General features: G+C 36.6%; 1 pseudogene; it reads left to right on the top strand.

Moving 5' to 3' along the window:
* The first annotated feature begins 1,772 nt into the window (after positions 1-1,772).
* LOC118016561 lies at positions 1,773-3,426 on the top strand (annotated as a pseudogene).
* The last annotated feature ends 15,965 nt before the right edge of the window (positions 3,427-19,391 follow it).

Below are 19,391 nucleotides of genomic sequence, written 5' to 3' on the forward strand. Positions count from 1 at the left end.
CTTCTTCTTCTTCTTCTTCTTCTTCTTCTTCTTCTTCTTCTTCTTCTTCTTCTTCTTCTTCTTCTTCTTCTTCAAAATTGCAACTTCTAGTGATAGTTTTTTTCTTTTAAAATCTACTGTAAGACCCTGATGGAGCTCACAAAAGGGATGTGTGTGTGCGTGCGTGCATGTGTGTGTGTGTATGACTGACTGTAGGGGCTTCTCTAGGTGCATAGAGAATGAACAAGGGAAATGGAACTTTTTGTTGGCCATTATGCCAAGACATACATGATTCTGAAACAATGTCCCATAATTGATATTCTCACATATTGATAATTGGTTTTACCTTTATGTAAGCAAAACATAAATGAGAATACCAAAGTCAAAAATTTCATTTTTTTCATTCTAATCATTTAAAAAATATATTTGTAAGACTATGAAGAGGATGAAATTAATACTTCTAAATATGAAAAGTTTTTGATAGATCTTGGTTATCTTTACTGAGAACAAATGGAGCTAATGTGAAGCAATATATGGAAGCTGAGTTGTACTAATCTGAATGTTGTAAGAGGCAGTGAATTGTAGATTGTTTTGACTAACTTGGTGATACATGGAGTTATGAATAAACTACAGTGTTTTGTTTTTTGACAAAAAAACAATGGTTCAAGACAAATGTACTTTTTACCACTTACATTTTAATTGTAGCTTTCAGATGTTTTACTGTATGATGTTTAAAAAAATTTTGTATAAATTTAAAACATAAAATACCTCAAAAGTAGGAGTTACAACTTTAGGGCATACTGTGACATAAATTTTGCCTTGTGTTATCAATCAAGGCCTCCTAGCCGACAGTCATAAAATAAGTGCTAAAGAAAATATGGTAAATTAAATTTTAACTATTCATATTCTACATCTTTGCATTTTACTAAGTCAATGGAATGTTAGCTTGATGTCAAATAAATAAATAAATAAATAAATAAATAAATAAATAAATAAACAAACAAACAAATTTTAAGCACCAAGGGAAAAAAGAGCAATAGATTCCTAGTTGATAAATCATAAAATATAAAGAATTAGAACTTACTTATAATTCTACCACATGGAAGCAACTGTTAATATTTTGACATAATTTATTTTAAAATAGTCATATAATACAATCATAATATTTTGTACCTTGTGTTTCACATACCATCTTTGTAGCTTTCATTTTTTTCTTACTGAATTAGTTATGACTTTCAGTACAATAATGCATAAGAATTGTAAGAGAGGGCATGCTTACCTTTTTCTCAGTTTTCAGGGGAGAGTATCCAGTTTTCATTATCACATATAAAGTTTTTTTGTAGATGTTTATTATGAAGTTGAAGTTTCCTTCTATTCCTAGATGGCTAAGAATGTTTATCATAAATGGGTATTGGATTTTGTGAAATGCTTTTTCTGCATCTATTGAGATGATCATGTAGTTTTTGTCTTCTATTCTCTTTATGTGTTTTATAACATTAATTGGTTTTGGAAACTAACTTTGCAATTCTGGGATAAAACTTAGTCTTTTTGTACATTGTAGACATCAATTTACTAATATTTTATGGAGGATTTTTGCATTGTATTCATAGGAGATATTGGTCTGTAGTTTTACTTTCTTGTGCTATCTTTATTTTGTTTTATGGTTTTTTTTGGATATTAAGGTAATTGTGGCCTTAAAGAATGATTAAGAAGTTCTCTCCTTGTATATTCTGGAAGAGATTGTCAAAAGTTAGTATCATTCTTTTTTTTCCGCAGTGGGTTTGCCACCAGAACACAGGTGTCGTGAAAACCACCACTCAACCTAAACCGAAATGGGAAAGGAAAAGACTCACATCAACATCGTTGTCATTGGACACGTAGATTCAGGCAAGTCCACCACTACTGGTCATCTGATCTACAAATGTGGTGGGATCGACAAAAGAACTAGAGAAAAATTCGAGAAGGAGGCTGCTGAGATGGGAAAGGGCTCCTTCAAGTATGCCTGGGTCTTGAATAAACTGAAAGCTGAACATGAATGTGGTATCACCATTGATATCTCCCTGTGGAAATTCGAGACCAGCAAGTATTATGTGACCAATGCCCCAGGACACAGAGACTTTATCAAAAACATGATTACAGGCACATCTCAGGCTGACTGTGCGGTCCTGATTGTTGCTGCTGGTGTCGGTGAATTTGAAGCTGGTATCTCCAAGAATGGGCAGACCCATGAACATGCCCTTCTGACTTACACACTGGGTGTAAAACTAATTGTGGGTGTTAACAAGATGGATTCCACTGAGCCAACCTTCAGCCAGAAGAGATAGGAGGAAATCATTAAGGAAGTCAGCACCTACATTAAGAAAATCGGCTACAACCCCGACACAGTAGTATTTGTGTCAATTTCTGGTTGGAATGGTGACAAGATGCTGGAGCCAAGTGCTAAGATGCCTTAGTTCAAGGGATAGAAAGTCACCTGTAAAGATGGGAATGCCAGTGGAACCACACTGCTTGAAGCTCTGGATTGCATTCTGCCACCAACTCGTCCAACTGACAAGCCCTTGCATCTGCCTCTCCAGGATGTCTACAAAATTGGTGGTATTGGTACTGTCCCTGTGGGCTGAGTAGAGACTGGTGTTCTTAAACCTGGCATGGTGGTCACCTTTGCTCCAGTCAATGTTACAAGTGAAGTAAAGTCTGTTGAAATGCACCATGAAGCATTGAGTAAGACTCTTCCTGGGGACAATGTGGGCTTCAGTGTCAAGAACGTATCTGTCAAAGATGTTCGTCGTGGCAGTGTGGCTGGTGACAGCAAAAATGACCCATCAATGGAAGCAGCTGGCTTCACGGCTCAGGTGATTGTTCTGAACCATCCAGGCCAAATCAGTGCTGGATATGCCCCTGTGCTGGATTGTCACACAGCTCACATTGCTTGCAAGTTTGCTGAGCTGAAGGAGAAGATAGATCATCGTTCTGGAAAAAAGCTGGAAGATGGTCCCAAGTTCTTGAAATTTGGTGATGCTGCCATTGTTGATATGGTTCCTGGAAAGCCTGTGTGTGTTGAGAGCTTCTCTGACTATCCTCCTCTGGGCCGTTTTGCTGTTCATGACGTGAGACAGACGGTTCCTGTGGGTGTCATCAAAGCAGTGGACAAGAAAGCAGCTGGAGCTGACAAGGTCACCAAGTCTGCCCAGAAAGCTCAGAAGGCTAAATGAATATTATTCCCAATACTTGCCACCCCAGTCTTAATCAGTGGTGGAAGAACGGTCTCAGAACTGTTTGTGTCAATTGGCCATTTAAGTTTTTTTTTTTATTATGTTAAGTTAATCACCATACATTACATTAGTTTTTGTTGTAGTGTTCCATGATTCACTGTTTGTGCATAACACCCGGTGCTCCATGCAGAACATGCCCTCCACCATTTAAGTTTAATAGTAAAAGACTGGTTAATGATAACAATGCATTGTAAAACCTTCAGAAGGAAAGGAGAATGTTTTGTGGACCATTTGCTTTTTTGTGTGTGTGTGTGGCAGTTTTAAGTTATTAGTTTTTAAAATAAGTACTTTTTAATGGAAACAACTTGACCAAAAATCTGTCACAGAATTTTGAGACCCATTAAAACAAAAGTTTAATGAGAAAAAAAAAAAGTATCATTGCTTTCTTAAATGCTTGATAGAGTTCACCAATGAAACTATCTGGGCCTTGTGCTTTCTTTTTTGGGAAGTTGTAAATTATTAATTTATTTAATAGATATAAAAGAGTTTACTTATTTCTTCTTGTGTAAGTTTTGATAAGTTTGTGTCTTTTAAGGAGTTGGTCCATTTCATCTAATCATCAAATTTGTAGGCATAGAGTGCTCAAACTGTTCCTTTACTATCTAATTTCCATAGAATCAATAAGGATGAACCCTCTTTCATTTGTGATATCCATTCATTTATCAATTTTATTGATCTTTTCAAATGTGCCTTTTGATTTTATTGGTTTTTCACTTTTATTGATTGCAAATTCATTGTTTTCTGTCCTTATTTATCATTCTCTCCTTGGTTTAGGCTTAAATTCCTCCTCTTTCTAATTTTTAAAACTGGAATCCTAGGTTATCAATTTTATACCTTTCATATTTTCTAATATGTGGGCTTTATTTACATTTAGTTAGGGAACATTTAAAAATTTTTGAGACTTCTTTGACTTGTGGGTTATTTAGAGCTGTGTTATTTAATTTCCAAATATTTGAAGATTTTTCCAGTTATCTTTCTGTTCTCTCTTTTCTCCCATTCTGGTATTCTTATTACAGTTAACCCTTGAACAACACAGACTTGAACTGCTCAGGTTCACTCACATTTTTTTCTTTTTCTTTTTTTTTATATTTTATTTATTTATTTGAGAGAGAGAGAGCATGAGAGGGGGAGGGTCAGAGGGAGAAGCAGACTCCCGCTGAGCAGGGAGCCCGATGTGGGACTTGAACCTGGGGCTCCAGGATCATGACCTGAGCCGAAGGCAGTCGCTCAACAACTGAGCCACCCAGGCGCCTCATCACTCACATTTTTTTCAGTAAATACAGTGCAGAACTGTAAATGTATTTGGGATGTAGCAAAAGCTGTTCTAAATGGGAAGTTTATAGGAATACAGGCCTACCTCAAGAAGCAAGAAGAGTCTCAAACAACCTAATGTTACATCTAATGGAGCTAGAAAAAGTAAACAAACAGAACCCCAAACCAGTAGGAAAAAGGATATAATAAAGATTAGAGCAGAAATAAATGAAATGGAAACTAAAACAATAGAACAGATCAATGAAACCAGAGGCTAGTTCTTTGAAAAGATCAACAAAATTGATGATCCTTTAGCCAGACTCATTAAAAAAAAAGAAAGAAAAAGAAGAAAGAGAGATGTCTCAAACAAAATCAGAATGAAAGAGGAGGAAATAATGACTGATACCACAGAAATACAAACAATGATAAGAGAATATAATGCAATATTATGTGCCAGCAGACTGGACAACCTAGAAGAAATGGGTAAATTCCTAGAAACATATAACCTCCAGAATACTGAATCAAGAAGAAATAGAAAATTTGAACAGACCAGTTACCAGTAATGAAGTTGAATCAGTAATAAAAAACTCTCAACAAACAAAAGTCCAGGACCAGATGACTTCACTGGTGAATTCTACCAAACATTTAAAGAAGAGTTAACACCTGTTCTTCTCAAAGTATTCCAAAAAATAGAAGAGGAAGGAAAGCTTTTATATTCATTCTATGAGGCCAGCATTATCCTGATACTGAAACCAGATAAAGACACTACAAAAAAAGAGAACTCTAGGCCGGTATCCCTCATGAACATACATGCAAAAATCCTCAACAAAATATTCGCAAACCAAGTCCAACAATACATTAAAAAGTCATTCACTATGATCAAGTGGGATTTATTCTTGGGATGCAGGAGTGGTTCAGTATTCATTAATCAATCAACATGATACCTTACACCAACAAAAGAAAGGTAAGAACCATATGATCATTTCAATAGGTATAGAAAAGCATTTGGCAAAGTACAACATCTGTTTGTGATAAAAACCCTCAACAAAGTAGTTTTAGAAGGAACATACCTCAACATATTATAAGCCATATATGAAAAATCCATAGCTAACATCATACTCACTGGTGAAAAACTGAGAGCTTTTCCCCTAAGATCAGGAACAAGACAACGATGTCCAATCTCACCACTTTTATTCAACATAGTACTGGAAGTCTGAGACACAAAAGTAGACAAAAAAAAGAAATAAAATGTTTCCAGATAGGTAAGGAAAAGGTAAAGCTTTCATTGTTTGCAGATGATGTTATACTATATATACAAAACCCTAAAGACTCCATCAAAAAACTACTAGACTGATAAATGAATTCAGTGAAGTTGCAGGATACAAAATCAATATGCAGAAATACATTGCATTTATATACACTAAATATTGAAGTAGCAGAAAGAGAAATTATGAAAATGATCCCATTTATAATTGTACCAAAAACAAAAAAATATCTAGGAATAAACTTAATCATAGAGGTAAAAGACCTGTACTCTGAAAACTATAAAACTCTATAAAAGAAATTCAAGACAATGCAAAGAAATGGAAAGACATTCCATGCTTATGGGTTGGAAGAACAAATATTGTTAAAATGTCCATACTACCCAAAGCAATCTACAGATTTAATGCAATCCCTGTCAAAATACCAGCAGCGTTTTTCACAGAACTAGAGCAGACAATCCTAAAATTTAATTGTATGGGATCACAAAAGACCTCAAATAGCCAAAGCAATCTTGAAAAACAAAAAAACCTGGAGGTATTACAATTCAAGATTTCAAGTTTTATTACGTAACAGTAGTAATTAAAGCAGTATGGAATGGGCATAAAAATAGACATATAGGTCAATGGAATAGAACAGAAAACTCAAAAATAAACCCACAATTATATGGTCAATTAATCTTTGACAAAGGAGGGATGAATATACAATGGGGAAAAGACAATCTTTGCAACAAATGTTATGAAAACTGGACAGCCACCTGTAAAAGAATGAAACTTCCTTACACCATACACAAAAATAAACTCAAAATGGGTTGAAGACCTAAAGGTGAGACCTGAAACCATAAACATCCTTGAAGAGAGCATAGGCAATAATCTCTCTGACATCAGCCATAGCAGCATTTTTCCAGATAATGTCTCCCAAGGCAAGGGAAATAAAAGCAAAAATAAACTTTTTGGGCTACATCAAAATAAAAAGTTTCTGCACAGTAAAGGAAGCAGGGAACAAAAAAGGCAACCTACTGAATGCGAGAAGATATTTGCAAATGACATATCTGATAAAGGGTTAGTATCCAAAATATATGAAGAACTTACATAACTCAACACCAAAAAACCAAGTACTCCAATTAAAAAAGGGCAGGAGACATGAGCAGACATTTCTCCAAAGAAGACATCCAGATAGCCAACAGACAAATGAAAAGATGCTCAACATCTTTTCACTCATCACCAGGGAAATGCAAACCAAAACCACAATGAGATATCACTTCACACCTCTCAGAATGGCTAAAATCAAAAACACAAGAACTGCCAAGTGATGGTGAGGATGTGGAGAAAAAGGAACGCTCGTGCACTGTTGGTGGGAATGCAAGCTGGTGCAGCCACTGTGGAAGACAGTATGGAGGGTCCTCAAAAAATTAATAAGAGAACTATCTTATGATCCAGTGATTCCACTACTGGGTATTTATCCCAAGGGTATGAAAACACTAATTTGAAAAGATATATGCACCCCTGTGTTTATTGCAGCATTATTTACAATATAGCCAAATTATGGAAGCAACCCAAGTGTGTCCATCATAGATGAATGGATAAAGATGAGTGGATAAAGGAGATAAAGGAGAGGATAAAGGTACATATACATACACATGTAAATACATATATGAAATCTTTCCATTTACAACATGGATGGATCTAGATAGCATAATGCTAAGTGAAATAAGTCAGAGAAAGAAAGATACCATATAATTTCACTCATAGGTGGAATTTGAGAAACAAAACAAGTGAACAAAGAAAAAAAGAGACAAACCAAAAAACCAGACTCTTAACTATAGAGAACAAACTGAAGGTTACAAGAGGGGAGGTGGGTGGGGGGATGGGTGAAATAGGTGAAGAAGATTAAGAGTGCACTTATCTTGGTGAGCGCTGGGTGATGTGTGGAATTATTAAATTATACTGTATACCTGAAACTAACACTATGTTAACTATACTGGAATTTAAAAAAAAACAACTGTGTTTTTCATCTTACAATTTTCCTTAATAAGATTTTCTTTACTCCAGCTTACTTTATTGTAAAAATTTAGTGTTAGTACATATAACATACAAAATATGTATTAATTGACTGTTCATGTTATCACTAAGGCTTCTGGTCAACAGTGGACTATTAATAGTTAAGCTTTAAGCTTTGAGGAAGTCAAAAGTTATAAATTTTTTTTGACAGCACAGGGGGTCACTGCCCGTAACCCCCAAATTGTTCTGGGTCAACTGTATGTATTTTACATTTTTGATATTGTCCCACAGTTCTTGAATGTTTGCTTTTTTTTTTTTCTTTCCTTTTTACTCTTTTATTTCAGTTTGGGAAGTTTCTATTAATCTCTCTTTAAGCTCACTGGTTGTTTCCTCAGCCATATTGGGTCTACTGATCAAACCCAAAAAGGCATTATTTATTCCTGGTACAGTGTTTTTGATTTCTACCATTTCTGTTTGACTCTTACAGTAATCATCTCATTCCTACATTATTTATATTTTTGAAGGTGTCTACTTTTATCTTTACAGATGTAAAGATATTAATTATAGTTATTTTAAATTCCCTTTCTGATAGTTTCATCAATGATGTCACATCTGATTCCGAGTCTGGTGATTGCTTTGGCTCTGCAGACTGTGTTCTCTTGTCTTTTGTCATGTCTTATAATCTTTTTTGAAAGACTTGTTGGATAGGGTAATAGGAACTGAGGGAAATTGGCCATTAGGGATAGGGGAATATGTTAATATGGCTCAGATTTGGGCTATGTTTAATGGTTTCTATAGCTGTATGTGCCAGAGAATTCAGATAATTCTGGTGTCCTTGTTTTTGTCTCACCTCTTGATCATAAGATTTTCCAAGTACTCCTTCTCATAGAGAGTCTGTGACTTGCTGTTCTCTGAGTTGTAATCCACTATTATATAATTATTATATTCTATTATTCTATTGTTTTATTTTACTCTAATTATTACCATTGTGTTGTATTATAATTAACATATATTGTATTTTAAGTATTATATTATCCTGGAGCCCTGTATTATAGTAAGCTGTTAGGTAGGGAGAGTGTTCTATAATCTTCTGATTAAATCTCAGTCTTTTAGAAGCCTGTGTCTTACGGCTGTGATCTTCACATTTGTTTCTCCAGTGGTATGGCTTTCCCCTCCCTGCACTCTGCTTACTTTCCTTCCATACACTATTCCCAATGTATTTCATTGAAGTTCTGCCCTTGCTGACTTCTCTTTTCTCTTAGGGGAGACAGGAAGACCAGAGGGAGATGGAGTAGGAGGAATTCTCTTTTCCCAGCCAAGATAAGGCTATGGTGATGTCTTTCCCGCTGAAGAGTAGGCTTTGGTGTAGAGTTAAGCTCTGGGCATATTTTACAGTGATTACCCTTGCCCTTCTTCTCTCAGGGCCATGAAAGGATCTTTCTAGGATCTTCATCGTGAGAATCTGTTGTTTTTTTCCAGAGGAAAGGCCCACAAAATCGTGATCCCACCTCCTCCCAAGAATCCAGTCCTCAAGAATTTCTGACTTTGAAAGTAGTCCACAGTCAGCCTCCAGTAATTCAATAAATTAATGTTTAAATATTCCTATCAGTTATTGGCTCCAGAGGCATCTTCTCTAGATGAACAGATCTCGGTTGTGCCTCGCTGAATGCACTTGTGTCGCCAGATTTCCTGGTGGCAGTTTTCCCTAAGACCTCAGTTTCTCTGATATTCAAGAAAAGTCTTTGATTTTTTTGTGTTCAGCTTTTTTTTTTTTTTCTTTGGAGGATGGAAATGACAGCTTCCGGGCTTTTTATATATCAAGGATAAAACTAGATGTCCTCCTTCAAATTTTAAAATCAAACATGCTACCAAAAGCAAAGGTCATAAATAAGCTTATTTAAATATGTTGGAATAAACATCTTTTGTACTTGGTAGTTATATTTGATTGACTTTTTACAGCCATAAAATAATATGCTTATCAGTATATATGATCTAAAGACAGTGACCCCCGGGCGCCTGGGTGGTTCAGATGGTTAAGCGTCTGCCTTCGGCTCAGGTCATGATCTCAGGGTCCTGGGATCGAGCCCCGCATCGGGCTCCCTGCTCCTTGGGAGCCTGCTTCTCCCTCTGCCTCTCTCTCTCTCTCTCATGAATAAATAAATAAAAAAAATCTTAAAAAAAAAATAAAAAAATAAAGACAGTGACCCCTACATTTATTATCATCTCATCAAATATAAAAAATGTTTTCTTAGAACAATAATGCAACTTTTGTGACTTTAACTGAGATAAAATGTGAAATGTAGTTATAAAAATATCCATGTTGGACTCCTCCAGTAACTTTCATTTGTGGTTTTTGAAGTATCTTTTGATATCCCCTCTTTAACCAGCATGTTATTTTCCTGATGGAAACAGCATGGTGCTAGGGATCAGTCGCCATTTTAAGCTGTAAGAATGGAGGCATCAACTAAATTTAAAAAAAAAAAAAAAAGAATGGAGGCATCAAGAGGTCAAGTAAGTTTTTACGTGTTAATGCAACATCAGTTCCATGGACTTGATACTGACGTGATTGTAAAACAGTTTTGATTCTGGCCATGTAAGTTAGCAGAGTAATTGAAATCCAGTTAAAATTTTCAGGCTTTAAGGTAAGGTAATCATTTTATATATGGACACATTCAGAAGAACTCCCTGGAATTAATGATAAAGCTGAGGTCGCAACAGAGACACTCTTTGTGTCTGGTATATGACTAGTGGTCAGTATTGTCTGCAGTGATATGTATTCATCAGTCATCTCCAAAGAGAAATTTTTATTGATCTTATGCGTATGAGATTTATACGCATAAATAACCTTCTTCCAATAACCAGTAGAGATGGAACATACTACTACTTGGCAATGTAAATAGAGTAGTATTTTTAAATTATTAAAAATGTGGGTGGTTTCATTTTTTTTTTTTTCTGTATAGCATAGTGTGTACTTATTTGTCTCTGCTTGACATGGAGGCTTAATGTTTACTCATCAACTCTTCGACTGAGATCTGCTTTTTGAGGGGTAGGATTGCTTTACTTAAATCTCACATACAACCTAGGATAGAAAAATGGGGCAACACCAGATCCTATAGGTACAATTTTATTTTAAAGGTCAAAGGGAGTGAGCCCCTGTGAGAGACATTTGCGTTTTAATGCCAAATAGTTAACTAAGGAAGGTATTTCAGAAATAAAGAACCAGACATCTCACTCTGCATCTCCTGGGAAGCTCCTGTCAGCTGTTAATGAGAACAAAATAAAGCATTCTATGGCACAGTGAAGGCATCAGAAGACCAAAGTGTAGCTCAGGATCCTGAGAAAATGATTGACTGGAGGGGAAATTAAGCCCGTGAGATGTAGCAAGAGGAAAGGAATGGCTCATCGTACTTACTGTTAATCATGTCTCTCTTCACGCTCAGAGTCCAGGATGAACTTACAGGCAGCCATTATGCCTTAGTGCTGCTTATCTTGACCTTAGGTTTAGAGACGAGGAAATGTGGAGCCAATACCAGCCATGGTGTTGAACACAGAGTGCTGATCTGTGGATGAGATAATAAGAGAATCAGAGTTGTAATACTGAAGTCCCCCTACTGCTGAATGATAGCAAACTCTACCATTTCCCTGGTCTTATCTTCTCCTCTCCCCAAAGCCAGATAATGATGGGTTGTCAAGGAAGTAGGGTAGGGAGGGTAGTGTTCATGGATTAGTGGCAGAAAGGGATCTAGGAATTACTCCCATTCCCTTCCCAAACTAAACTTTTAATGAACAACTTCTGATACTTTCTAAGCAGATGTGGTGGATATAAAACTGTAAGCTTACTCCAGTGCTTCCCAAATTTTGCTGCACATTGGAATCAGCTGGGTGTCCTAAAAAATTTTGATGCTTAGTTCCCACACCCAGACATTCCAACCTAATTGGTATTAGCTGTTACGTGGCATTGGGATTTTCAAAGGCTCCCCAGGTAGTTCTAGTGTACAGCAAAGTTTTAGAACCACCGCTTTACTCTCCAAAATTTTGGTATGTAGTTTACTCTGTCTCTGTAGGAATCAAGGATCCCTGTAGAGAATTTGCCAATATATTTCAGTTTGCTGGTGCACAAACTAGTTTGGTGTTTGTTATCTTTACACTGGCCCAGTGTGTCTTCTCAACAGTTGTTTCCGGTTAGCTAAGAATTTACTACATATTTTAATGAGTACAAACTTAGCACAAATCATTGGTGTTCCCATATTCTGAGATTGCTCAAATAATCTCAGAAGCACTGTAGTTGTTCACTCTTTAAATTCTTCAGAGAAGTCATTCAAACAATGCTGCCAATAAATTAAAAGAGTTGAAAATTGTAAAATTGTTGTAATAGCTAATTTCTGACTTTTGGGCTGGAGACAAATTTCACACTCTATATAACGTTGGCATTATGCTAAATATAATATTTTGAAGTTAATTTTCATTTCTATGAATTTTTCTATATGTTCATCTCATTTTTCCAATGATAGATGAAAAGTCATGATAGTCTCATCACATAACTCTCATGAAAATGTGAAGTTTGAAAGAAAACACCAGGGGGAAGGAAATTCTTAAGCATAGAATGGTTATCTAATAATGGAACTTCAGGTATCAGGCAGAACAAAATTTTTAGGGGGAGAGACTTCATGTCCAATATCAGGACCACTTTTTGTTAACTGCTTCTTTTTCATCTCCTTATTCGATCTATGGCCAACTGTGATCTGTCTTTCCTTTGTCTCATATTTGGATTAGTCTCATGTCTCAGTGACAGCACGTCAATCTGGAATACATTGGAGTAAAAAACAAAGCATAGCAGAATTTCCTGTGAACGCTCCTTAGGCATTGCCGAAGCAAGTTCTGTATAGACAACAATCATTTTTTCCCCAACTAACACAGGAACACAGAAAAATAGAATCTTCTGTTGAAAAAGATTTTACCTCGGTGCACATTTCTAACTTAGCAGGTAACATGGCCTAAGAAGGAGAACTGGCATCCCCCATTTTCACTGGCCAGGTTAAAAGCATCACCAGCCACATGGTACTCAAGTCTGAAATCTTGAAATTATTTGAAAATTTTATCCTAACCTCTTATTAATTGGTTACTAAGTTCTATTAGGGCTATTTTGAAAACTCTCCTGAAGTTTTCCTATTTCACTGTTCCCGCATCTTTGTCTCAGTTCTGGTCCTAATCATGTCTTCCCTGAACAGAAACAACAGTTTTCTGTTTCACCTGGAAAACAGACCATTTACCCCAAATATAATATACCCTGTGTCCCAGGTTCACATGAGTTATAAGAGCTGAAGTTCCTATGTGTACTTAGGAGCAAAGCTTCGGACCAAGTAAGAAGAGAAGTTGTTTTTATTTTTTAAAAGCTCTTTTGTTACGAGATATGACCCACATATAGAAAAAGTGTACAAAAATATTTCCGGCTCAGTGAATTATTACAAAATAAGTCATGCCGCCACCATAGAGGGTTGCTACACCCCAGCAGCTTCCCTCTGCCTCTCTCAATCACAGTCCCTTCTTCCTTCCCAAAGGTAACCCATTATTCTGATGTCTACTTCTGTAGTTTAGTTATGTCTCTCTTTTTTTTTTTTTTAAGATTTTATTTATTTATTTGAGAGAGAGAGAATGAAAGAGAGCACATGAGAGGGGTTAGGGTCAGAGGGAGAGGCAGACTCTCTGCCGAGCAGGGAGCCCGATGCGGGACTCGATCCAGGGACTCCAGGATCATGACCTGAGCCGAAGGCAGTCGCTTAACCAACTGAGCCACCCAGGCGCCCAGTTATGTCTCTTTTTGAACTGCATACATATCTAGTCTTTTCCTCAGCGCTGTGTGCATGCTTTTCAAGTTCTTCCTTCCCTAGTCATACCATCATGTTCAATTTGAATGAATTCGGTGAACTATTGCTCACCCTCAGGCCTTACCCACTTAATAGTTCTCTGTCCTCTTACTGTCTGTCATACCAAATTCCACCATGATGCTGGAATTCATAGATAAAAAGGCTTTTTTTTTTTTTTTTTTGCCTTTCCCTGGGGTTCCAGCCTGGCAGGAGGGAGCCTGATGGAAGGTGCTGAGGACAGTGGGACTCTGTCTCCTACTTCCCCATGCAGAGTTTCTACCTTCTCTAGTTTTCACAGACAGGATTCCCTACCCCTCATTACTTGATTTCTTAGTGGCCCTAGGAGCTTTCATAACCACAGTTATATCTTGTTAAACATACACCTGGGAAGGCAGTGACTACTTGCCTTTTTTACTTTCATTTTGTTTTCATTTAAAAACAAGATGAATGCTTTTCCGTCACTCTGGGAAAGCAACCTAAAAAGAGCTTTCATGTCCCTTTAAGTAGAAAGGAATCTTCTAGGCCACTGGGGCATTCATACAGTAGGTGTTCTATGTGTATGGTAGGTTTATTTTCATAATTGGATAATTTTTCTTGTGAGATACTTAATGGACATAGATAGAGATAACAGATAATTTTCATATTTTAAATACTATTAAAAGAACTAAGAAAATATAGATAGATCCTTTATAGTTATGGTAACCAACTCAATAACACTTTTTTTTTTTTTAAAGATTTTTATTTATTTATTTGGCAGAGAGAGACACAGTGAGAAAGGGAACACAAGCAGGGGGAGTGGGAGAGGGAGAAGCAGGCTTCCGCTGAGCAGGGAGCCCGATGCGGGGCTCGATCCTAGGACCTTGGGATCATGACCTGAGCTGAAGGCAGATGCTTAACGACTGAGCCACCCAGGCGCCCCTCAATAACACTTTTTAAATTGGAATTTGTAATATAAAAATTTCATGTTTGTAAACTCTTTTGCCTATACTTCATGTACCTAGTTATGTGTAGGTGGATATTTCTAGGTGTCTTTTCTCCTGCTGGAGTTCCCTCCCCAGCTTCCTTTTTTCAATGCCATGTTCATGTGACATGTTTTCCAGGAAGGCTTTGTGAACCCTGTTTTGGGCAGATTACCCTTCTTTCTATTCTCATAGCACCTTGTGTCTCTGTCTGTCTTATTATATTGAAATACTTATTATATCTCTTTCTTCCACGAAACTGAAGCTGTTCAAAATCAGTAATCTTTTTGCTGTTATTTGGGTACTCCAACACAATGCCATTCAGAGAACAGATGCTTGATAACTATTTGATGAATTGAGTTAGTGATTCCTTACCACTAAAGGTGATCAAAGACTGAAATTGTGATCTAGGGTGGACGTTCTCCAGGTGTGATCCCCAGACCAACACCAACACTGTCACCTAGGAACTTGTGAGAAATGCACATTCTCCAGTCCCACTCCAGACATAATGAACCAGAATCCCTGGGGGGTGGGGCTCAGCCATCTGTGTTTTCACAAATCCGCTGATTCTGAGGCATCTTAAAGTTTGAGAACCACGGATCTCAAAGGATTTGTTTGACCTTTGGATGACGACAGTGTGATCTAAATGTCTTTTAATATGTTTTCTAAGAAGCTGAAATCCTGTGATCAGATGAAAATTCCTGCAACTTCCATTTCCAAAATAACTTTATTTATTCTTCTTACATTTAAGTTTGAATGCAGTTTAGGAGGGAAAAGCATCCTAAAGTTGATTGTTTTCTTGTTTTTGTAGCTCAGTAGTTTGAAAGAATTACTAGGAAGCAAAGAGTTCACTGGGGACAACTTTACTGTAAATACACAGATTATACATTAAATGAGTGTTTCAGAGCCAGACCCGAGGGTCTCCAGGAGTCCTGCCTGTCATCCAGAGTTCATGCATCTCCTACACAGCTCTCACTTTCAAACTTTATCCCAAATAGCAAAGTACAGTTTTAAAGCCATGTGTCGTGGGCTGACACAGCTACTTTCTAATTCCCCCATATAAACGACACTGCATTATATTTTCAATATTTTATTTTATGCTGATTCCTTGAAAAAGCAACTCTCTTGTGAATGATAATGTGGCTGCTTGTCTGCCTCATGATTGTTTTCCTGTATGTGGAAAAAAATATCTGATTTAGTGCAAAGCATTAATCATATCTTAGGCTATTTGTACCTGAACATGAAAGGTATACATCTTAAGAAAATCCGTCATGATTACCATGAAACACAGACAAAACGCAATGACATTAATATGATCAAGGACTTTTTCACCATAAATTTTGAGATCAAGGTATTATATATGATCCTTCAGAAGGCTACCTGGTCTCCAAGAATTCTAGCTAATGAACAGTTCTACTGTGATTTTATGCTGTGTGTCTTTAATGGCATCTGACCTCTTGTTACTCCGGCATATTATCCAGGGTGCCCAGGAACATGCCAGCAATGAAAACACCGCTTCATCATTCTGTCGTCCTTCCTCTTTTTACCAAAATTAAAAGGAATGAAGAAATACACATATAACCTTTATGGTTATGATAGCCAACTCATCTTTATTTCTTTTATTGTAATCTGTAGTGTCAGATTGTAGGTTTGCAACCTCTGTTGTCTGTACTTGCTGCCAAGAGCAGTTTAGATAATAAACTTTATAAATATAAGCACTTCAGCATGTACTACTGCAAATATTATTTCTGGGATTATATATTAAAGTGAAACACACTGTCTTCTATATTCCACTGAGTATATCTTTTAGCTTAACTAACATTTTCGGATCACTTCCTATGTGTAGGCACTATGAAGACACAGAAATACTAAGACGGTAACCTAGTCCTTGCTTTCAAGGAGCTGTAGCATTATAACCAAGACAGGTATATCAACAAACAAAAAATAACATGCAGGCCCAAAGCTGTATTAACATATTTAATTTGCATACATTTAACCTAACACACATTTTTACTACATTTAATCAATGATTAGTATATCCAGCTGGTACACACTTGTCATAGCATCCCTGCTTTTGTGATTGCCTCTCCTTTTGTTTATGGTCACAGGAAATATGAAGGGTCTGTTGGGTGATTTCTTCATCACGGCTATAGGAGTTCTTGCCTTTCCTTGCAATAGTCTTCAGTTTTGTAATCCCTCTGCTTGGAGCTTGGAATAATGCTTGGCAAATAGTAAGAGTTAAGTGAACCCTGGTTAAATGAATGAAAGTTCTCCCATATTTTCACTTCTAGTAAGTTTGGCTTAAAGCTAAGAGCACATGTGTACATAAATAAATACATTAATAAATATGTATATCTATATATTTTTTAATTTATTTTTTTTATTAATGTATAATGTATTATTTGTTTCAGGGGTACAGGTCTGTGATTCATCAGTCTTACACAATTCACAGTGCTCACCACAGCACATGCCCTCCCCAGTGTATATACATGCACATACATACAATATTATACATCATTATTATATCCATCATTATTACCCATTATTATATGCATATATATTTTTTTGTGCCATTTCTGCCATTGAAAAAATATACAGGAAACATCATGTCTAAAATGCTCCAAAAGGAGACTCAATTTGTCACTTTAGATTTCTTCATAATTTAATTCTGTGCTGTAGATAATTAAATAATAGTGTTTGTAAACAGTTGTATCTGCCACCCTCATTATAGCTTTCCTCTGGGAAACCACAAAAGTAAAATGTGGCAAAAGTAGCAGAAGATCAGCCGTCTGGATAAGCAGTAGTTTTTCTCTTCTCCAACACAGAGTGTTATGAAAATGAGCATGGCCAAGCAAGCATAAAGGAAGGACTATGAATATTAGGTTATTTATCATAAAAGTCGATCCTTAGGATTGCTTTTCTTAATACAGTGATCTGTAACATAATGAAATATGCATAAATACAGAATGAATGCTCCATTTCAAAGAATGTCTATAGGACTTGTGGGAATAATTTAGCAGATAGACATAATTAATGTGATAGCTGTTGAATAACTTAAACTTGGAGATTGCAGATAATTGTAGGGGAAAGGGTTTAGCCTAGTCATGGTTTATGTTTCAAAGGGAACTTGGAGAAATGAATATTTAACAGTGGAGAGTGAAAGAGAGACGCTGGCCATGATTAAATAGATCTATAAAAGTGAATAAATCCCACTGGCTATCTTCTTCATAAAAATATTTCTGATAATATTATAAAGAAAGAGCAAGACATTTTAAGTTCCGCCATTCTTTATTATGTGCTTCCTTTTCCCTGTTTCTTTGAAGTACTGTTTTTAATTCATCATGACACTTATAAAGTTTTATATGTGAACATTAATTTGGGTCTCATCTAATATAACTAGAAAATACAAAAGTATTTCAAATAGTGTTAAATTAATTAAACGAGGGGGCTTGGGTAGACTCATATAGCACTAATTTCATGGCACCTGGGAAAGGAAGGCAAAATCAGCCTATAAATACCTCAAGGTTAGAAATTGAAACCCAAGGCCAGCCGGCCAATCCGGAACAGCTTTCTTTCTTTGCTTCAGTCTCTTCTCTCTAAAGTTTTCCCCTAGCTGCCATTGGCAGAGTGCTGCTGACGACTATCTGGTTGGCGCTGCCCAATTGAAATCAATTCTTGCTCAATTAAATTCTAAACTTTTAATATGCCTCAGTGTACCTCTTATAATAGTAATGCAATTTTATGGCCTTTCAAAAGAAACCTAAGGTACAACCTCGACCATCTCATTATTGCCCATAAAATCTTAGTGAAATAGAAGATGGGGAAGCTGGGGAGCAGAAGAATTTCGAATTCTCTTGACATCAGATCAGAGTGTGGAGCTGACGACCGGAAGGGCATCTTTCTGGAGTTCTCGGGAACAACTGGGCTTCAGAATGCGTGTTTCATGGTTTCGCCTTGGTGGCGTGAGCACATTGTAATCATCCGGATTAAACCTCGTGGTTTCCTTTGTAGTACAGCAATCCTGTGGCATAAGGTGGTAGCCTCTGAGGTGTCCTTGTATTTGCTGTCCTAGGAGTTGGAGACATTTGTGAGGTAACTTCATTGGGAGCCTAGTTACTCTTTTCTGGGCTGCTTTCTGTTTCAACTTGCCTATAGTAAATGCAGTTCTGAGACTGTGAACATGTGGATTAGTGAGGAATCCTTCTTCTGGGCAAAGGACTAAACTCTATGTGAAATTAAAGATTAAGAAAACACCATAAAATCAGTTCATATAAATTCATCCTTTGTTCTCTTAGGGGATGCACATGCCTCATTTTCTCTTCCTGCTCTCACCAATCTTTGTTTTAATCCCAAGAGAAGTTTTTACTTTTGGTTTCAGAAGTGAGAAGGAGGTTATGGGGCAAGAATTATTAAGAAAGAAGGTCTGTCTTCAATAACTTTCTACACCACAATCTTTTAAAATCCCTCATACTTAAACAATGAATCACTCCTTAGGACAACTTTTCCTTTAAAGTTTTACAAGAAGGAAACAGTTTAATTTCAAGAAGATAGACTTGACATTATATGACTTGTGTTGTTCCAATGGTCTCAGCAGAATTTGACACCCTATACAAAATCCCTTATGAAGTTGGTATCATTATTTTCCCCACAGTACATTTGGGGCAGCTGGGGCCAAGTGTGATATAGGATCTTGTCTAAACTTTCTTGGCTCATAGCATCAGAACTAAGACTGAAACATAAGCTTGTTTGCTTTCAAACTCACATTTGCTTTTTTTTTTTTGCTATGCCATTCAGCCTATCAGCCAA

Source organism: Mirounga leonina, unplaced genomic scaffold, assembly GCF_011800145.1.
Source record: "Mirounga leonina isolate KUSES-001 unplaced genomic scaffold, KU_Mleo_1.0 Mir_168, whole genome shotgun sequence".
NCBI classification, from domain to species: domain Eukaryota; kingdom Metazoa; phylum Chordata; class Mammalia; order Carnivora; family Phocidae; genus Mirounga; species Mirounga leonina.